This window comes from Rhamphochromis longiceps, linkage group LG13, assembly GCF_057381845.1.
Source record: "Rhamphochromis longiceps isolate RC_006_pf linkage group LG13, R_longiceps_female_GT1.1, whole genome shotgun sequence".
Taxonomy (NCBI): Eukaryota; Metazoa; Chordata; class Actinopteri; order Cichliformes; family Cichlidae; genus Rhamphochromis; species Rhamphochromis longiceps.
In genome coordinates this window covers 27,721,884-27,742,008 of record NC_140569.1, presented here as the reverse complement: position 1 = coordinate 27,742,008, position 20,125 = coordinate 27,721,884, and positions in this window count along the sequence as shown.

The window sequence follows — 20,125 nt, the reverse complement described above, 5'->3', positions numbered from 1 at the left end:
TTTTAATTGCATTTGTACTAGGCAAACAACCAATTTAGCTCTTAAAATTGGGCATGAGCTGCATCACCAAAAAACAAAGAGGAAATGAGACTATTAATTGTTAGGAACAGTGATCTACTCAAGCTCACAACTTTGGTCCTTTTCCTTTTTGTATTATAGGAAAATATCCTACAAAGGCAATATCTGGCATATTTGGAACACTTAGAAAAAGAAGATTTTCTGTCCCTCAAAGTTGGTGTAGACATGAAAACTTTTATCTTTATAACAAAGTTAAGTTTCTTTCTTTCTTAAATCTAAATTTAGCTTCGAGAAATTAAACCATGACGGAGTTAAATTTATCATCTTTTTAATTGGATGTGTCATCTCCAACAGGCAGGAAAAGTGGAGGATCCATTAAGTGGGCTGCAATACAAAAGAGTCATTGATTCATTTGTCTTCCTTCATCACTTTGAAGAGCCTTTGTTCGTTTACTTGAAAAGGTCAACAGATATTATTTTAATACTGTATTCTAATACAGCTTAGCTAATCACAGTCACTACCTGTAAAATTCTACTGAAATGTTCATGCCTGTCAGTAACCAAGCGCTATTAATTTGAATGGTTTTGTCTCCTTAAATCTCGTGATTAAATAGTGTCTTTCATAGTATGTGAAGCTTTTGGCAGTGCTTGTTATACTTACTGTATAATTATCAGCAAAGTCACAAAGATGCACTCAACAAAGAGTCTTGTCCCCTCATTCCATAAACATGTGGGGTATTAATCACACTTCACAGACATGTAAACAATTACTTTTTTGAAAGGCTTCCCGACCCTTTTTGGCTTTAAATCTCTACACATACGCAGAGAAGCACACATGCACAGAGACCATGCTACATTATTAAAGCTATAGGCTCTACTATGAGACTTTAATTGTTCACATTTGCTTTGAGCATATTTATACTCTCTCAAACTATTTTGGGCAACTTTGAACATTTTTAGCCACTTTGAAAAGCAGCTTCAAATGCATGGTGCAAAAACTCTTAGACTTTGTCTGGTGTGCTTTGGAGAAGGAATCCATGCTGTGGGTCTCGAGGTTATTAGATATTTATTAGCGGTACACTATGCAAAGCTCAATGAGCAGGGGCGGACTGAAATAATAACTCAAGCTGGGAATACTCTATCTAAGGCCACCCTATTCGTGCAAACCAACCAGCTCTGAATTCTGTAGGCTAAACCTTTGTGTTGATGTGAAGGGTACAAGAGCTGTTCAGCGATCTGGTGTCTAGTTAAAACAATTCAATTTTATTTATACAGCGGCAAATCACAACAACAGTCGCCTCAAGGCTCTTTATATTGTAAGATTGACCCTACAATAATCCATACAGAGAAAAACCCAACAATCATATGACCCCATATGAGCAAGCGCTTTGGCGACAGTGGGAAAAACTCCCCTTTAACAGGAAGAAACCTCCAGCAGAACCAAGCTCAGGGAGGGGCGGCCATCTGCTTTAAACAGCTGGGGTGAAAGAAGGAAGACAGGATAAAAGACATGCTGTGACATAACACATAACACACAAACATAACACATTAACCTGCTTGAATGATCAATTTAAAAGTTATGCTATGGCTATTGGTGGAATGGCCAAGTGGTACAAGGAATGGGAAAGTGATAAAGACCAAAAAAAGCAGGGAAGACACATAAATAAATTAATTATACACACATAAAGAAAACGAACAGATATTGAGTTATAAAGGGTTAAATTTGTGTTTGTTTTGACTGACATGCATGCATGTTGCAAGGGTGTGTGTTTGTTTTTAAATTCACTGCCCATATTCTCTTTTTTTGTTTTTTTCCTTTTGGACAGGACAGTAGTCTAGACAGGAAAGGGGAGAGGGAGATAGTAATATATGGCCCAGGGCAAACTCAGACCTGGGCATCTGCAGTATCCTGTCAGCATATGGTTTGTCTGCTCAACCAGTGAGCTACAACAATGTCAGCCAAGAGAGTTTCTCTTTTTAATTGTCTCCCTCTCCTCACCACCTTTCCTTCCATTTCATTGGCTGTCTCATCTCTCTGGCTATCTGCGCCTGTCAATAAGTCTCATTTCACTTATTTTTAAACATGCACATGTACATTCTGAAATGTATTACTGTAGTCGATTTACTATATTTGGCATGCTTGTATCCCAAATGTATGGGATTATCTGCATTGGGAGACTTTTCTATGGTTTTTTGGCTGTCCCTTCCCTCCTTTTCTCTCCCTGATGTGGTTGTGTTGACAGCATAGTGACAGAGACAGAATGATGGATCCTCCCTTATGGTGACACTTTATGCAAAACCGTGTCCTAATTACAGCCATAAAAATGTAGAGCAGAAATTCCCCCAACACAGTTGAAGCAGACTGTGGAGAGGTGTGTAAATAATTCGGGTTTAGCTGCAACATCCATCATCAGCCATCACTCAAGGATTAACCAGTCGTCCATTATGCCCAGATCCTTTCATTCTGTTTGTGCCAATACTATTGCATTCTGTAATTTCCTCAGTGTCTCAGCCATCTATTTATTTCCTTTAGTGGCTTACTGCTATTAAGACTGTCTCACAGCACTCTGGACAGCTCACCTGTCTATCACAGCACCAGTTCAGACAGACGTGCACTCATACTTGTGTCACCTCTCAGCTGTGGGACAAATTTGTTTTTATAACTTTGGAACTCTTGTTATCCAGAATATGTTTATAATGACTACAAGTGACAGTTTGGGAATAATGTGAAGATTTATAAAGTAAGAACACTTTCTTAGTTATTTGCATTATAGCACTAGATTGGCTACAATGGCCAATTTAAGTCACCAATCATACCAAACAAACTACAAGGAGCTTGAACCTTTTTTATGAGTTCATAAATGGCCAATTTTAGATTGTTGGTCATATTCCAGCACTGACCACAAGGCGCAAAAGAACAATAACCATTTATGGTGCAATTTATAAGATGTAGTGTAAGGCAGAGAATTTATAGAGTCAAATTTTGAATTATGGCTTTTGCTGGATAATTACTGCTTCCTCTGAATAAAGGTGGATGTGGAATTGGCACCAGGGGTGGTGAAATCATGTACTGAATGTCATCTACGTCTGACAGCACTTTTCCAAAAGACTCTCACTGCGAGGCACTCAGGCAAGTGATGTAAAAGCCTCACAAAATTCAAATTGACCATTTAGAATAAGGCCTTGTTTTTAAAAAAAAGCACACACGCCTGCACCCGATTTATGATAAAATTTCAAAGTTGCCTCACTCGGAAATGTATAACCATCCATGTGCTTCGAGATGTTCACTGTGTCATAAAAAATATTATCTTGTTTTTAAATATTTTTAAGCAAACTAATGATGTGACTGTTTTTCATTATTTTGGTTGAGAAATTGTTCACAAGATTGATTGATGAGAGGTGTAGGACATGGCCTGCCCTTAATGTATGAGGTGTATTGAGGTGGATGGAGATTCGAGTATATTGAACAGGTGTTAATTACACCTCTACATGACCTTAGGCTGAATATTTCAACAAGCAAGAGTACATTACTCCATAATGCAATTCAAAACAATAACTTTTATTAGTCCTAAAACTTTCTGGGTGGCTGATGTTGACATGGTTGCTTTCTGTTGAGGTTGTGGCTTCTGTTTTTCTACAACATTTAAGCTGCCAAAACAAATCTCAGCACACCAGAGTCCTGTTTTTCTGACCCGATCTGAACTTTTTTCATTTTTCAAAAACACAATGTGCAGCCGAGATGTATGTGTGTTTGTGGCTGACCCTGTAGCTGACCACTGGTTAAACATGTCTCTCGGTGCCCCCTTACTGTTTATCTTACAGAAAACCAGTATGCCTGCAAGAAAATTTCCTGCTGTATGTGCCAGAAACCCATCAGAAAAGTTGTGCCCCCCTCCTCCCCCAGTCCCCTCCTAAGAGAATAGAAATGCACCGAACTTTTCTGTGCCAACTAACTGTGAGGTCTTTGCTTCCATGTATTCAATTCAGCCGCAACGTTCAGTCACTAAGAATAGAGTTATTTACACTTAAGCCCTGGACAGGCTTTGTTAGGCTGAAATATTTATTTTCAGCTGGAGAAATGTTTGACTTCCTTACAGATGCAGAATGAGATGACTGGAGGTTTTTTTTGTTTTTTTTCTTTAATATATTTTTATTGTTTGGCAGCTTATTATTTACTTGCTGGGGCTTTAACTTCAAGTTGAGTAGCTGGAGGCATGTGGTTGACTTGCAGCCTGTCTGAATAATGTATGCACCTGTGAGCCTGTGGTCCTGGAATCTTTGTTTCCTGTAGTCTTTCAATTTTTAAAGAAAAAACTGGCCTAGAGAGAGAAAGTGTGTGCGTGTGTGAGAGAGAGAGAAAGAGAAAAACATGCTAAGTAAATATACAAAGAGGTGGAAAACAGTTCCAGTCTGTCACACAGATGTTACCGAGGTGCGCACTGGCCCCGTGGAGCTGGCGGTGGCTCTTACTGCAGCAATGCTGCGATGCTCTTTGCTAATGGTGTTTGGAGTGTCTGAACAAACTCTGGGCTGTTTAAGATCAGAGCGAGGTTTTAAAGCATCTTCACATCCTCTTTATCGAAATCCCCGTAGACATCAGAATATTCTGAATGTTGCCATGGCAACGAAACATATCCTACATCGACCGACAGTAAATTGTACTTTTGCCTTGGTTTATTATAGTATTTAATTGTCCTGTTTGTCAAGTAAAAGACGCACACTGGCAGTAATATTGTTCCAGTAAACAGTTTGATTTCACCGTGAGCTCATTGTGCTTCATTTATTGGTGTATAAACAGCAGTTTTTTCATGTTTTTGATGTGATATTGAGAAAATTACCAAATTATGTTGTTTTTACTTCTGCTGACAGAAACATTAACCACCAACACAACAGAGTACTTCAGTGGTAAATGTAAAGGTAAATGTATTGGCTCTTGAGATATGAGATTTTCAAATGTGCAAACTATGACTGTGCTTGAACTGTCCACTCATTCATTTCCCTAATCCACAGTAGTGTTTACTCACTAGAGTACACTTACTAGGGCAGCGGTCCCCAATTCCCGGGCCTCGGACCGGTACCGGTCCGTGAGTCGTTTGGTACCGGGCCGCGAGAGTTGAGGCTCAGGTGTGAAATGTATGGTTTTCAGGGTTTTTATCGGTTTTCAGCGTTATTTTGTTATCGTTGTTATCGTTTACTCGGTTTTCCTGGGTCTTTTCACGTGTGTTATGAATAAATTTTCTTTTTTTCGGTACCGGTACTAGTTTTATTTTGTTGTATTTATCCGCGACACCTTAAAGGCCGGTCCATGAAAATATTGTCGGGCATGAACCGGTCCGTGGCGCAAAAAAGGTTGGGGACCGCTGTACTAGGGAATACAGACAGCTATTCATACCACTCAGTCACTCCATGGACGTGCTGCTTCTACCGACTTATCTGTTGGATATTCCTAATTATCTCTGTGAATGTGCATTTGCGCCACATTTCAAGCTGTAGACATCGAACCGCGTCTATTTTTGGGTAAGTGAGATGGATCTGTCCACAACATTTAAATTAAATATTAGAACACAAAGCGTGGTTTACTGTATTTACAACATGAAGTACTGTGTGGAACTCCTGAGCCACTCCTCATTGTTTTTTTATTCTGTCATGAAAGTGGGAAATAGGTGCAGCAGTTTATGTTTATGTTTATGTATGTTTTAACATACAAACAGTGTGTAAGGCAAAAACACAGTTTGTACAATTGATGAGCTTTAAAGTCAATATTTGACCATCTTTATTCTTCATGAGCCTGGACTCATATAGGCAAGCTTTCTTGTGATTTCTTGAAGTCATCTTCAGGAATAATTCTCCAGGTCGAAGCTTTTCTTGGGATTTTATCTGCCAGTTGCTCCATTCACTGTCAGGATGATCTCACACTGTTTCAACAATGTTGAGATCCAACTTTGGGGAGGCCAATCAATGACCGATAGTGTTTCACTAGGCAAGTATTCATTTACTGTGTTACAGGTGTGTTTGGGATCATTACCAGACTGGAAAATAAAGCCCTTAGCAAAATCTTTAAGGTCTCCAACATCACTAGCTCAAATACCTAAATCATGACAGAGCCTCCACTGTGTTTTGCAGAAGGCTGTAGAAACTTACTGTTATACCTCCTCTGTACATACTGAACATTGATCGATCGCTCTATAAGACCTGCTGCCACTAATTTTAGTCCAGTTATTGTGTCATTTTGTACCAGTTTCCCATCTTTAAGAGTGACAGTCAACCTTCCAGTGAGACCATTTCTGATCAGACTCCAATAAACAGTAAAAGGATCAACTGAAGGGATAAATTTCTCAGGTCCTGTCTCAAGTCTTCACTTCATTTTCCCCCTTTTCATAAGGTCATGACTTTCCATTACTGTTGATTTGCTATAGATATTTTTTCAGGATTGCATTTTTTTGTCCTCAGCCAGTTTCCTCAATTTTTATAGAGACACACTCCACAACATGTCGGGATATGCCAAGTTTTTGAATCATGGCCCTTTAACAACCACCTTGTTGGTGTAAAATACTTATTTTATTCCTGTCAAGCTTTGTTCTTTGAGATGTTACGTATATTCAACTAGCGGGAACAAATGGCAGGCTGCTCTTAACAACTGTATCTACCTAGAAAAGATCCGCAGTACGCCCCTCTAAGTTCCCCCTTCTGCTCAGTCAGAAGAGGAGATCAGCTCTATGGTGGTGAAACATCTGAGGAGCATCTCACCCGGTAATCTGAGTAGGTAAGAAAATCATATTAGCTCTTTTTTGTCTGACAACAAAAAGACAGGATGTAACGCAGGATGGCTGATGGATCTAATCTTCTGTACATTAATTTATGTTATGTGATGTAGTCCATGATACAGGTGAGATTTTGAATGGTTACAAAACATACTGTTGGTGAATGATTGCACTTTACACAGCACAGTGCATGAACACTGATCGTAGTTCAGTACCTGGGTAAAGATGCAAATTTTCTTTGTTGCCAAGAGTAAGATGAGAAAATTGATATCACTCTTATTTCTGTATGCTAAGTATAGAACTCAAGCCAAGAGGCAGTTGGCCTAGTTTGGCTTGAGGAGACCATCAGCAAGGGGAACACTTCCAAATTTAAAAATACACCCGACCTCTCTAAATCTACCAAGAAACTAAATGTGCAGAAAGGAAAAAATGTAACGCTTAAACCTCTGTGATGAGAAGTGACTGTGAATCCTGCTCTATCAACCTACGTGTCTTTTGGCTGTTGAAAGATATTCTCCTTGTCTTGTGTAGCCCAGCTAGAAAAAAAGAGCAGTGGAAAGTAGTTTTTTTTTTCGTGTATAATGTAAACAATTTAGTCATTTCTTTTTTTCTTTTATGTTTAAAGGAAGATGTGGACAAATAAGATTTTCTGTTGTCATTTAACTTGGCCAATCAGCAATGAGCTCCCAGTGACCCTTGCTGTTGACCTTGATCACATGATTTCCTGTGTTGCCATTTTGTTCCTGTTCATACAATGGCATGTGCCAGAGAAACTAATGTTCCCGAAGTCGAATCGCTAGGAGTTAAAAGAAAGTTTGCTGCAGTTGTTTTTGGTTGTTCGGTGTTTCACCCTGTCAACGGTCAGGTTTTTTTGTTATCTGGTAAAAGGATGACTCGACAGACGGACCCAGTCTGAAGCAAGCCCCATCGAGGAGCAGTGATTCCCAGTTCCAGTTAACTGGATGGTGAGCCAACCCAAAATTGAATAGGATTTGCCAAGGTTTTATTGAAGCCAAAGTTTCGTTCCCATTGAAGCTTCAGATACCTGCAGGACTACGAACTTTCTTCCTTCATCGGAGTGTGGTAGGACAAACATTAAACAAACTGAACGGGCCCCAACGAGCCATCAGTTACCAGACATTATCCACTCATACAATTGACTCAGAGAAAGCTGTATGCGCGCACTTTTATTTAGTTTGTTATTTTGGGGGAAATATTTTGTATTTTATTTTATTGCTTTCATTACATTGTTGCAGCAGCTGTGTGTCAAATATAACAAATTTGTGAACAGTCTATTGTGGTGTGGTCTCTCCTTATTGGTGTTTATACCTTGGGCTCCTGCCAATCCTAGATCTTCTGATACTGGCTAGTGGGAGTTCGGTCATTCTTAATGATAATTCGTAAGTTTGGTTACACTTGGATATAAGGGGACAAATAAAAAAGAAGGTGACACATTCTGACACTTGGTCAGTACATATGTTTCAGGTAGAGGTTAGTGCTATCTTATCAGCTTAGGCCTTGGGTTTTTCTCTTTTCCCTGAAGATCTAAAGCTTCACTCTGCAGGAGTGAGAGTATCTGGTGGTGATGTTATACAGTGGGGAGCATTCTGATGGCATAATGAATGAAACTGAACCTGATGGGAATGATCTCTTCCAAGGTAACATTATTAACATAATATCAAATGAGGGAGTATATTGGGTTCTGTTTAAGTGCTACAGACAACATTAAAGTGAAAAACAGAGTGTAAAGTGTAATTACTTTAGAAAACAGTAAAAACATATGATGTTGGCCATTTTCATGATGGTTGTCTACAAAGGCAAGATTTATTTATTAATTTTTCAAATAAACCAGACTTGCCTTTTTGAATGGTCTTAGTGTAAAGTCATCCTTGTTTGACCATTGTGGTAATCGTCTTTAGAAGACTGAAACTACTCTTTCCCCCTTCTTTTAAATAATAAAGTATTTTCAAACAGGTGTTTGGGGTGTAGTAGGACAGGTAAAGCTCTTTTAAGTCACATTTCTGGGATGGACCCCTTACCCTCCTCACTGGCTACCGAAGTCTGACCTTGGCCCTCCAAAATCCTGTTCAGAATTTAGAGTGGGTTGTTATTGGATTCAGAGGGTTGATGGTTGGATTCCCAGATTATATATGCCTAAGGAGACTTTGTGTTATGACAAAGTCTCCTTAGGCAAGATAGTAATCCCAGAGAACCCGCTGATGTATGCATGCATGAGCTTTAAAAATGTATCTGTGAATGCAGCTTGCAGTGTATCAAAGTGCTTTAAGTGCAAGGCGAGGATCAAAAAGTGCAGTCTGCAAAATTGCAGTCCATTTACCATAGACTAAGCTAGGAGCGGGTAGACTACAGAAAACATAAATGTAATAAAGTTAGTTACATAAATCAGCCGGCATAACAAATTGAATCTGTGCAAAGATCTGGTTGGAGCGATGGTAAACGTCTCTCTGTGTTAACTTGTTAAAAAATAAGCGGTTAAAAATTGATGACAGGGTGTTCCAGCCTGAGAGAGCACAGAATTCATTAAATTATTTGAGTCTCAATGGAGGAATGTTACATTGAATGCTAACATGTCTGAACATAGTTGTATGCATCCAATTGCTATAAAAGGGGGATAGCCAAAAGCATTAAAAATCAGGAGTAAAACCTCTGCAACTGGTCCAGTGGTTAAAATTCTGCAGCGAAACAGTGGTGAAGATGTGAAGATAAAACACTGAAATTTTGAAAATCAAATGGCAAATCTTTTGAAGGAATTTGTTCAGACTGACAAACATGCAAATCCTGGCAGCTGCTGCACTATTTCTCCAGTAGAGATCCAGACATATGGCTTCTCAATCAAAAATAAAGTCATTTTGGTGGCAATGTGGGAGCCAAGTCTTTAACATTTTATCATTAATTTTTCTTTAAATTGTCACCTTTTTTTATCTCACGTATTCAATCTGTGCAAAAATGATAAAGTTCACCTTAAAGGGGATTTTTTAAAATTATCTCTAGCACTTTAATTACGAACACCACTTTATTAATTTGCACAGAACTTCCTGCACAGTGTCTCCCAGGTTTCCTGGCACTCTTGCTGTGAATGACAAGATTCTGGGAAGTCATTGCAGCGGCTGTTGTTTGCCAAGAAACACTTACAGCAGGTTACTCCCCTGCCTTTAGTATTTATGCTAAGCTATGCTTCATCACCCCCTGGCTCTATCTGTGTTCTAGCACAGACATGAAAGTGCTTCTGATCTCCTCATCTAACTCTTGGCATGGAAGCGACTAAATGTTGAGCTATTTCTTAAATGGAACTCTGCAGAATTTGGCCACGGATCGGATTCCTTTTGGCATCTGAAAGCAAACATTTCAAGAGAACTCGGGTGCTGCTGGTTTGCGGCGAACAGACGGCACAAAACGGCAGCATTGTTAATCGGATTTGATGTGGAGTAGGTCGTAGTTTACTGTAAGCTTAGAAGGCTGATGTGAGAAAAATGAGATGTGGTTAGGACATGGAAGATGTTGTCCATTTATTTTCAATGCCCTCATAACTGGCGTGACCACCAGAGAAGACCATAATCCTCCACTGGAATTACATTTGCTCTGGCATGTCAGCAGTTCCAAAATCTCTTATCCAGAAGGACAAGTCGCCCACTCCACTACTTGCAAGACCTTGTGACTTTTTTTTAAAACTTACTTTGGTAAAGTAGTTCTAGTTTACAACAGTTTGGAGCACAGAAAAACACACTGAAGGTGTGAGTACTCAAAGTGGGATGGTCTCCAGTGGACGAAAATGACTCATGGAGGCACATTTGAGTACAGTAATTCAACATGATAGCACTGTAGGTGTAATGTTCGCCTCTCTCTCTCTTTTTTTGTCTTTTTGTTTACCACAGTCTGCACAGTGTTAAATATTGTTCACATTTTTCTATTATCACACACTGATGGATTTTATAGTTTTGACAGTTTAGGTTTGAAGATAAAATCCAGTCCATCAAATGAACAAACTGTCAGGCTGACAGATGATGCACCCTCGAGGCTATTTTGACAGGAAATTGGATAAAAATGAATGTTACTTTTAAAAGATAAAAGAGAGACTGTTTCTTTTTCCCTTGCCACTCTACATCGATGCATCTATTAGTAGCAAACCCTTACATTTGATTCTTGCCGAGTCTGAATGTGCCTGGATTTGCTTTCTGCCTGATAAGCAATGCCAAGCTTTTCCTGGCTATGTGTGGGCACGCGTCTGCAAGTAAAACAAAGGCAGAGGAAGAAATAGAGGGAAAGACAAAGATAGGCAGCGGGTTTGAGCTAGGGATCAAATGGCAAAAATATTTACAGAGAGGAGTGAGCGATAAAGGATGTCACAGGGAAGGGGAAGAAAGTGGGAGAAAGTGTTGTGGGAACCAATTATGGATGGTGTGCTTCTACCTGCTCTAACAACATTTAAATGTGCTGCGTCTTTGAATAACTTTTACAGAAGCATTCTCCTTCTTCACACCCTGTTTAAAGTTCCTTTCTTGAAAGAAATAAAAAAAGGAACAAATATAACACTTGGTGCACATAGTTTTAATGACCCAAGATCCCTTCTAGCTATACAAAACAAATGACAGGCAGGCTAATATTACTTAGCCACAAATTGACACAGTTTTTTTTTTCAAAGCCATAATTAATTTCTCTGCTAATGACGCATCATTGCAACAAGCACATTTTGAGTTATTCATTAACCTAGAAATGCTGTTTTATGACAGAACATCACACACGGGGGGTCTTCGCAGAGCCAGCGTCAGGAAACGGGGCACACGAAAACAATTTAATATGAGCACACCAGACGAATGAAAAGGATGGAAACCTCAGGTGGAATGACAAGACCGTCTCGCTCCCTCCAACATCTGTTCCTGTGAAAGGAAAGCAGGGACGCCACTAACACTTTACCCCAGATACCACAGTCCCCCCTGGCAAACAGCATCTGTCTAATGAGGGTGTGCGGTAGCTCCTGTGAAGCCAGACATAACAGCGCTTTGATAGTATGAGCTTTCTTCAAGAACCCGCTGCGTAATGAGTGTAAAAGCTCGTATGATAAAAATGAAAGGCACTGGATGAGGAGCTGTCCAATAATCCCAGTCTACTAATATGCATCAGGATGCATCATGTCTTGTAAAATTTATAGCAGTGTGAGAGAGAACATCTTCACTGCATGCTTCCTGTCAGCATTCCTTGACTCCCACCCATGTGCAAGGCCCCAATGGGCAACCAATGAATGGGATACTGTTAGGGTTTCATTATGTGGTTTACAATATGTGTGTGATTGACAGCTGAAGTCAAAATGTGGTCTTAGTCCTGTAGGAAAAAACCCCAATATTGTACAACTGTAAAATAAGTATATCACAGGGGAAACTCCCGCCCTCTAAAGCGGGCAGAAAAGCCCATGGGCCGACCCAAACGTCACTCTAATCAAATACAAGAGAAGGTAATGCTGCCCAGAAGCATTAGACCCCTTACAGCCGACTTTCTACACAGCACCCAATTTTCAGAGGTTCAAAAGTAACTGGACAAAGTAACATAAGTTTGAATAAAGATTTTTAATACTTGGATGAAAATCCACACGGCCTTTCCACAGAATCATGTCTCGTGTTTCAAAGCTCTGTAATGAAGAATTTGTTATTGCTACATTTATGTGATTTATGCTTTTGTTCAGTGTAATTCAACACTGTAACCTTTGGAGCTTTAATACCTGTTGTAAAGAAATGTTTATCTTTAAGTTCTTAAGTATTAAGAATATATCAATTTAGAATTACAAATTGCTTTAATGTTAGAGAAATTGTTGCCATATAGATATGTTTCTTCACCTGTCAAAGACAAAGGGTAGGTCTCACGGCTGAATACATGGGACTTGCTCTGCAAAGCCTACACTCCTGAGACTCCTGTGCAATAAATTGTGAATGAGATGTTTCTAAGGTTTTCTACCAAAAAGCATCTCCCTACTGGGAATATCAAGGTCACCTTACAACTGATTGAAACTTTTTTTTTAAATAGATAAAATGTTTAAACATTGAGCTTATACTTAATAAAATGTTGCACAATGCATGCTTAAAACCCAGCGACAAATTACAGTGTTTACTGGTATGGTGGTTGAAAACAACATGAATGCCAAGATAAAGAGACTGCTGTCAACCACCATGCTTTTGGAGGGAAAACAAAACTCATGCATATCAGATGTACAAAGTGCATACAGTATATCAGATGTGCATGTACCATAGCTTGTAATGCACTCATTATGAATAATTACAGAGCTAAACCTTTCAGAGGTCAAGACCACTGGCCAAATACATCATTTGAGGGCGCATAACTAATCTGGTCTTTCCCAGTGACCCAGGTCAACTGATGGAACTCGGCACACATAAATCATGCATAAAGCAGGCACATGGCCATATAACCCTGGGTAAAATTGCTTTGTTGAAAGCAGCAGCAGCAGCAGCAGCAGCAGCAGATGAAAGAGGGCTCAGGTGGACATGGGCAGGATTCAAATGTGACAGGGAGATATATGATGGGACTCATCACAAGCGAGCCTGTCATTGGAGGAAGAGGTTGTGAGATGCATGGCCTTTAAGTTCTCACGTGTCACCTGCTCTTCACATGAATAAAGAATGCAACAGGGGGAGGGTCCCAGGTGGAACTCCAAGGATGTTCAGAAGATATTAGGGATGTAACACACTGCAAGGACAGTGAGACCTGGTGGGTGGTAATGATTCCTGAACAGTGTGAAAACCAGAGCAGAGAAAGCAAAGAAAAGTGTGAGATTTGTCTCGTTAATTAGTCATGTAATTGTTTTGCAGACTGGTGGGATGAATGGAGGGGTTGATGATCACTACCTGGAGATTTACAGTCAAAGACTAGAGAAATTGATAGAGGATGGCAGGATGGGTGACACATGATAAAGTACTGGGTGAAATCTGAAAAAGACTTCAGAATTAAATAGCATAAGGCACCAAGTTGCACCAATTTAACCTTTATATTTTGTTAAGCTTTGCCCAGCAACATGAAAATAAATAAAAAGTGAAAAAGGCTTGTTAAATTGTTCATTTCTTTTTACATTTTCCCTTCTTGTGGATTTAACTTTTTTAAGATTTAAGATTTAAAATTTTCCTTGTGATTTCTTTTTGAACTGTGCCTCTTTGAAATGCCTCAAAATGATGGTTAAGTGGTTTAATAAAAAAAAAAAAGTCTTCTTTTGGATTGTCTGTGTCGGTTCTCCGTCATCCAGCTCACTGTAGACTTCAGAGCTTGAAATAAAGAAGGCAACTGAACTTCTTTAGGTTAGTGAAGATGTTTCACTTCTCAAAGTTTCTTCATATCTAAAAACAACAGGTGGACAGTCCCAGGTATTTAACACATCAGCCTCCAAAGGGTTATCCCCTTTTTGGAGGTTGTCCTGAGGGTCACTGATCTAATATTAATCATGTAAGTCATCACATGAGCCAAGATGTGAAAAAAGGCGTGGGTCATTTGCATGTTTGGCTCCTCTGCTTTGCTAACTGCAAGCTTATAAAGCCAATAGACAAGTGTATTACACAAATTATTTTTACTTGCCAGCAGTGGTGACTCTACATGCAAAACAAACTAGCAAACCAAAAAACCTATGCTTGTATACACATCTATGAGAAAACAGCTTTCACAATCCTTGCTCTATGACTTTGCAAATGCTTTGCTGATATTTTTACGGCCTCAGTTGCTTGTTTGAAGTTGTGTTGAATACAACATGAATTTCATATTTGAACGTACGATAATGGAGGTTAACCAGGTGTGTCCCTTTGTTTCACTATCAGATGTGCTCCATGTTCCTGACTTCTGGTTCACAGTGACACTTTCCCATTAACTTCCTGAATAGACTTCCTGTTCTATCTAAGTGGTTAAAAATATAGGGGGTTTTTTTTTCAGTGCATGCCAATATCGAGTAAATATAGAGCAGAACAAGTCTGCCTTGTTTCATGTGTAGGTGCTGTCCATGGTACTGATTCAGTTGTCTCGGTGTTACTGTATTAAGACCTTGGACTGTTTGTGTTTAACAGTGAGGTGAGTGGTGTTAGTGACATCCATTAGAAGAATACACGCTATAAAAAACAACATTTTTTTGTAGTGTTTAAACATAAAAATGTAATTATTCAAAATGAATCCACTGTTGAGTCAAAAGTACCCCCTATACCACTACCAAAACAATTGAATAAATACATGAATGTATCATGTTGTCTAGTTAGAGATCAGTCTCCCTGGAGGTGGAAGCCAACGATACAGCCACAGATGGAAGGGATTCACCGTCCTGCTTTTGCTTCAGCTGAATGGCTGTTTGTCAACAGAGGGGCTTAACCCTCTAACGCTTTGATGGTGGTCTTTTTCCTACTGCTATGGCACGCTGCTCTACCAAACACTGGCCGAAGTTCAACAGTAATGGCGCACATCTGGGCTAAAATCGGATCAGTTGCTGCCTGACTGACCACCCCTCACTCCCCTTGGGGTGTTGTGGATGGAAGTGCTCCTGGGACACCCACGCTAAGCAAAGAGTTGCAGCCTGCGGGGTGGTTTTCCAGCTCCATCCATCAGAGGCCAACACCTTGGGACAACCTCCTCCATCTTCACTTGCAGCCTGCCAGCCTTCCATCCTAAATTCCGACAAGAGCTCATTTCCTTTGCCAGAAGCTGATTAGAAATAGTAACGGCTGCACATGCTGCTGAAGCGCTTAACACACACTGACACTGTTATTGTCGCACGATTTCCTCAAAGTGCCACAACAGAAATAGAACTATATCTGAAATTGTGCATACAGTGTGCCAGTTCCATTTTTGGGCTATGATCTTTTTTCAACGATCTATAAATGCCTGGAGTTAATCTTGTGTCACGTCATAGCAAAAAAGCAAAACAAACAAACAAAAACCCCCACAAAGCATTCAGTGTTTTAGTTGAGCCATACAATATCGCCTCCCCTTCATACACTACATGAAGGGCAACGCACAGCCGACAGCATCACGACAGGTCTTCTGGGATTCATCTTGGGCATCTTTGGAGACTCCAAATCAGCTGCGAGTTCTTGGCGTGCGTCATTGCGCAGCAGCGCGTCCAGCCCATAGTTGGGAATCCGCTGACAGAGCACTACCAGTTGTTTGTGCGGGCATATGTACGCGCGGATCAGCAGGTGTTGTCTTTAAAAAAAAAAAGAAAAGAAAAGAAAGAAATCTGGATGGAAGTCGCTGTTACAGCAACGCCAGTCTGAGGGGAAACTCGACCATTGCGGACCCTTATTCCCAGGATGCGCGGACATGCGTGAAATGCTCGCGGCCATCGGCAGGTGCAGGTAAAGTTCGAGCTGAACAATTTTTGTGTTTCTTTTCCTTAAAATGTTGTGGTTTAAAAAAAAATAAATCTTTGTCTCGCCTGCATTTCGGGTGACGTCTCTTGTTTCGTTCCGTGCGTTTTTTCCCCTCACCAGCGCACCTCTGAATGGAGCGCGCCGAATAAAAGGCAGGCTGAGCACCAAAGTATGCTGACGATTTAAACTTTGATGTGCCGAGCGACCTCTTTACTCTCAGATGATATCTTAAACTATAAAGAAATTTCATCGATTCCACGCTTATCTCCATTTGTGTGTGAGTGTGTGTGTGCGCGCGTCTATATTCGTGCGCCTCTGGGCGTGTGTGCGTCTCCTTCCTAAATTCTGGCGCTTTAAATTAATTCCGTCTGTATGCGCTCCTGGTGCACCAGTGCGCAAAGGATTCTCTTCCTTGATGTGGATGAGGGTTGAGAGGTTAACAAGTTTTTGTTTAACCACACGAACCTCTTAATCGTTCATTGATTTTTTTTGTTTGTTTATTTACCCCCCTCCCCCCTTTAATTGTGTTCTGTTTTTTATTAATAGAACAAACTGTAATCAAGCTCAACAGCCAAATGAGTTGAAGTTATCACAGTGACAAGAAGGTGAAGGGCTAGAAACATGAATGAATAACAGACACCTCAGGTAATGTAACTGTGTCCTTAAATAAAGAGAGAGATGCTGGTAAATAGAAATGGTAAGAATTTATCAGCCACAGTGTACATCCATATCCCGGACGCACATTAGACACATCTTATCGAAAGGGGTGTCTAATTTGGCCAGTCCTTAGCCAACAGCCTTCTGTTAGACAGAAACACTTAAGCTGTCAAGTCAAAAAAAAAAGAAAAAGAAAAAAGCTTCCAGCAATGATATGATTCCACTGCGATAAAAACTGTAATTAAAATCATGCTAATGCTCCATGAAGCCTTATGGTGAGTTTCCTCGAGTCCACCTCTTAATTTCTCAAACTATATTTACCACAGTGATAATGCCTGTAATCAGAGGAACAAGCACAGATTGTACGGCACACTTAATTGGTATTTTTATTTTATTTATTTTATTTTCTTTGTCTATAAACTGCCAGCTGCCTTTTAGATTCAGCACTCACGTTGAAGGCCGGCCATCACAGCAAGGCAGGGAAGGGAATGAGAGAGGAATGAGATTTACATAAACAGACTTGTGTAGAGATAATGGAAAGGCTCTCTGTTATCAACAAAACTCCAGAGCAGTGAAGTGGTATTTTCATTCCCTCTCAGATGGACAACTTGGATGATTTTTTTTTAAACTGCAGTCTCAAAACAGCAGTTTGAAGTGCTGGAGCTGATGTGCCTTATTGAGCATGTGACAGCAGGGTTTTTGTTTTCAGTTCTCTTTCTCTGTATTGATTTCCCCCGGCCTATAGTTTTTTCTTTTACCTGATTATTGACTTCTTTCTGTGCTCTAGCAAGCTAAATGAGAGCATTACTGCAACTGGCGTGCTGTGATTCATCTCAATCATTTGGAGTACATCTCTCATACCAGGTGCAGACCCGATGATCCCATTTTTTCTTTTTTCCTCCTTTTTTTGGCACTGAATTCAAAGCAACACTTTAGATTTTCCAGGTTCGTTTGCACCGCAGCTGTGCCACTCTCTGGTTCTCGTCTTATGGGAGTTTGCTTTGTGTCATCGTGTGTCATAAGTAATGTCATTAGTACTACAATAGACTTTCATGGCGTGCGTCACTCTGGTATTCTTGTGCTGTCACATTGTCTCGATGAGTCGTCAGATCAGTTGGTTTCTTTCCTTCAGGGTTTTCTTTGTCTACACTTGATAGAAACAGGAGTAAACACCAGAGGTGGGGTCTGGGTAGAGCAGAAGCTCTCCAGCACGCAGCACGTTTCAGTGGACTGTGACAGAGTCCAGCTCATTATTACTTGTTGGCATATCTTAGATTTAATCCATTGCTCTCTGTGCTCAACGTCAGCCGAAGGTTGTCTGCAGGTACCTGCATTCTGAAATATATTCTTTAAAACAGCTCATCCTTCAAATGAACTTTTAAACACTTATCTCAGGAGCCTGCTGTAAAAGAAGCACAAAAGACACGAGTTGATAGAGGATGTAGAATATACAATTTACTAAACACAACTGAGAGTCTTAAGTCTGATTTTAACTTTGAAGAAAAGATTTTTGTTTTTTAAAAAACAGCTCATACATTCTACCATCAGCATTAGGGATTATATTACCTACAGATGTACTTGATACAGTGTGGACAGTGGCTCTGTTTTAAATTGTGTACTCACATACTTTCAGCTCCTATTATGAGTGCATAAGTGCAGCCGCTCTATCAAGTACGACTACATGAAGTGCCTTAGGAGTACCAGGATGGTGTACTCACAACGGTAAAGAAATGAAGTGTGAAACACGCCCTCAGTGTTTGCTATATTGGTTATGTAGTGGAAAGGGAGGGGCCACCAACCAGTTTTTAGCCAGTGGAAGCAGTACGTGATTACTCGCTAGGTAGCTAATAGCTAGCACTGACATGTTTTTCAGGATTTGCAGACTAAAATCACACGTTCTGGTGTTTTCTATGTGTTAAATTGTCACTTTTTCTATTGATGGATTTACTATGTGCATTAGAGGCACCAGTGTCATCCATCCTCTCTCTGCTGCTTATCTGCTCAGTGCAGAAATCACAGATACTCTGCAGTAAGTGCTCACCTCACCACTATGATTAATCAGGCGGTGAAATTCATATGCAGTGTACTAATGAAAGTATGTACATATATGTATGGTCTTTGTGTACTAGTATATTGTGCTGAAAGTGGATGGTGTTCTTTTGAAAAACATCTTATTTAATTTTGTTTGTTTTAATTTTGTGAATGCAGGCAGAGGCGTTTGAAAGCTCTTCTTCTTTTCATCAGAAGAAAACATTTTGTATTTAATTTTATCTCAAAAGTTTAGTTCTGGGAAGGAAGTTTTATGAGTTTTTATAGTTAGATTTCAGTATTTCCACTCACCTCACATTTTATTAGGTACCCCTTGCTAGTGCTGGCTCGGACCCTCGTTAACCTTCAGTCACTAGTTGCTGGAGATTTGTTGGCTGCACATCCATGACATGACTCCCCCATCCCACCATGTCCCAAAGGTGCTCTATTGCATTGCATCTAGCAAATTTGGAGGTGATTTTAGGGCAGCGAACTCACTGTCATGTTCGAGAAACCAGTTTGAGATGATTTGAGCTTTGATATATGTGATACTCAGGTAGGCTGTGTCATATCAACAATGCTCAGCTGGACGTAAGGGCTTTAAAGTGTGCTAAGAAAATATCCCCCACACCATAACACCACCAGTAGCATATCAGAGCAGGCATTAGCAGCATTTTAGCTGTCCTTAGCTGACAGGAGTTGCACCTGGTGTGGTCTTCTGCTGCTTCAAAGTTTGATACAGTATGTTCTGCATTCAGAGAAGCTTTTCTGATTGTTGTTATTAAGTTACTTTTGCCTTCCTATGAACTTAAAGCAATCTGACCATTGTTCTGTGACCTCTGACATCAGCAAGGCTTTTTTGCTCATAAAACTGCCACACACGAGATATTTTCTCTTTTTCAGACCGTTCTCTGTACAACCTGGATCAGCATGTCTACTTGTTAAATGCACTGAGTTGATTCCATGTGATTAGTTGATCAGCTATTTGCATCAGTTGGATGGGTGTACATAATAAAGTAGTTGTTGAACGTATATTGAACAGCACTTTGTATTTTTTGAGTGTATAGCATGTTTTTGGTGAAGACCTCTATCATTAACGGTTGGATATCTCTCCACTTGTTCTGTTTATGGACTAAAGATGGTGTTACTCAGTCACTGGCTGGAAACCAAACTTAGCCTAACTGTTTATGAATACCTAATTGCTTATGCCCATGTATACGATTGGTGTACTACATTTTGGTTTCGTACTTATTCAAATATTCTTTTTCATTTTTTTTTAATGATGATCATACAAGTTTAAACC